Consider the following 2,751-nt stretch of genomic DNA (forward strand, 5'->3'; position numbering starts at 1 on the left):
CAGTACAAAAAAAATTATATGGATATACAATGGCAAATATTTAATAATCTATTTTCATAAACTTCATAATTTCTTCTTCAATGAAAGACACTATTAGCAAAGTAAAAATTAGCAGATTGGGAATATATTGAGAATGGACAGCTGTATGTCTAAAACTGACAAATAAACTATCTAAAATACACCTGAATGCCTGCAGATAAACCAAAAAGAGAAGCAAAATTCCATAATAAATCAACAAAGAATGTGAATTCACATAAGGTAGTCCAAATGTTCAATATGAAGAGATCTTCAAATTCATTAATAATTTGAAACATAAAACTAAAATTTGTTATCCATTTGTACTCATATATTTGGCAAACATTAAAATGCTAGATGTTGTCATGTATTGGTAGAGATGTGATAATAATAGTTCCATTCTTGTTGTTATTCTTGAAAATATTCTAATGGTTATTCACATTAAAATTACATATATTCTAAGCCCAGTGATCCAACTGTTAAAAAATGTTTCATCACATCTATAAGAGGATGTATTTAAGAATATACATTGCAGCAGTCTGTATTCAGTTCAAGATGGAGGTAACACAGAAGTCCATAAGTAAAATGCAGAGGTGAAATTTTAATTTTGATGGAGTTATTTTTCATTTACCTTAAATTTTGGCCAATATTTTAAAAAGAAAATATGTATATTGACAAGTATTTAGTTAATTTTATTCTAGCATTCAATTCTAACATCACTATTCTTTGTAATATAGAAAACAAATTTCCACTCCACTAATTTTTCACAATGAGAGTTTTCTTTCACACCTCATGATGCCATCTTGAATAGCAGATGCTTTCAAAGTTAGAAAAATATCACCACCTGTGAATCACCAGTTTCCATCACATCCATTCACTTAAAAAATTCAAGCTACAAGGTTTTGATCAGATAAAAGTGCCTTGCATTTGCTTCCTTGGCATATGAATGCTCTTAATATTTTCCAGCATGCGTGTTTCTGCTCTTTTGCTTTATTCTCTCACTCTTTATACTTCCATAGCCCCTCTCCTTGTACCTGCTCTGACTCTCAAATCTATACACCCATCCAGACCTCTCCTCTGAGCCTCAGATGCCAGCTCTTTTCTGAGTCTTTTCACCTACCAAAGGCCTGAACATCTTAAACTTAACATTGTAATGACTACACACATCATATGTTATCCCTAAAACATCCCTGGTTGTGTTTCTTATTGCAAATAACTTTAACTTGGTCATCTAACTAAAAACCTCGGTGTCATCTTTCATGTTTTTTATTTCACACTTCTCATACAATCAATCAGCATATCCTGCTTACTTCAGCTGCTAATTATTTCTGAATTTAGTTTTCATCACCACTCCCTCTAAACCAAACCCTCATTATTTCTGTAACTTACTTGGAGAGAGGAAGAGTTTGTTTCCTGCTCACCCCACTTTTCATTGTCCCCCTCAGACCTCTCTTCCAGTTAGTCTTCAAAATGAGTTCTCTGAAAAACAATGTGACCTTATCATTCCCATACTTAAACCTCTTCACTGATCTTCAACTTCTAAGGAATAACATCTAAGACCCCTACCAAATCATTCAAGTCTTTCATTTATGGAATAATACAGTTGATTAAAGTAATGATCTTTAAACTTTTATGCTGCATTGCCCTATTAGTAAATGGGGCTATATACTTATTTATAATGTATATTATAAGTATATATTTAGTTTATTTCTTTATACTATCATAAGTATATATTTATGTGTAACTATGTGTACATAATTGTTAATATGTTATGAATATTACAAAATATTCACCAAAATCTGAGATTAAAATAAACATAAATAGAAGTTCTAATATTTTTCTTATACTGGCCTCATAGATCATATTGTGTATTCCTGAGACGTATGCAAACCCACTTTGGTCATCACTGGATTAAATAGTGTTGCTAATAAGGTCCCAGTTTCAACACCTGTTTCTGCCAGTTAATACCTTTTTATATATCATAACAGACTATACCCTTCATCTAAGTCAGACATGTTAAAAATGTGCGATTGAATCAGAGTACCTTGGGATTTGAAAGGACTTTAATGGTATAACCACATCCAAGAAGTGGTATGGAAAAGCATATGAAAGGATCAGTGTAAATTTATCTCCACAGCTGCAACCATATAAAGCACCTCAGAAATGTATGTATAATATCATCTTCATATATGAATCATTACCCTGTGACTCAAAACCAACTCTGAGCTTTTATCTTTTATTTCAAATACCCCTCTCATTTAGCTAGCTATTTGACTTACTGTTTTTCAGATACGTCATAAACTTTTTCCAAGTTTCACATTTTCCCTGGAACCAATTCTCAACCTGAAAATCCCTCATCTCTCTTTTTTGACTAGATGTGCACTGATATATCATTATAATCCTCATTCTTCCCTGATTACTTCACTTTGTCCTCTTTCTTTCACTCAGTTCTCTCAGTTTCGTCAGTATTGAGCTTCAGTCTTGTCTATTTCTCTGTTAGACAATGATGCTTCATCTTATATCAGGCTGCCATAACTGAATACCCCAGACTGGGAAAAAATAGAAATACGTTTTCTCATTTCTGGAGACTGGAAGTGCAAAAACAGGGTGCCTGTATGATTGAGTCTGCTGAGGTCTCTCTTTTTGGCTTACAGATGGTGGCTTTCTCACATAGCAGAGAAAGAGAGAGAGAGAGAGAGAGAGAGAGAGAGAGAGAGAGAGAGAGAGAGAGAGAGA

At 33.1% G+C, this 2,751-nt stretch overlaps 1 protein-coding gene across 1 annotated transcript in view; it reads right to left on the reverse strand.

Moving 5' to 3' along the window:
- Positions 1–1,452: 1,452 nt before the first annotated feature.
- Positions 1,453–2,751, reverse strand: part of HTR1B (5-hydroxytryptamine receptor 1B) — a 173,650-nt gene continuing 172,351 nt past the window's right edge. Inside the window, exon 2 of the mRNA XM_019624400.1 lies at positions 1,453–1,494. The gene's annotated coding sequence lies outside the window, so the exon portion shown is untranslated. The remainder of the gene's footprint in view (positions 1,495–2,751) is intronic.

Source organism: Hipposideros armiger, unplaced genomic scaffold (genome assembly GCF_001890085.2).
Source record: "Hipposideros armiger isolate ML-2016 unplaced genomic scaffold, ASM189008v1 scaffold_588, whole genome shotgun sequence".
Lineage (NCBI taxonomy): Eukaryota > Metazoa > Chordata > Mammalia > Chiroptera > Hipposideridae > Hipposideros > Hipposideros armiger.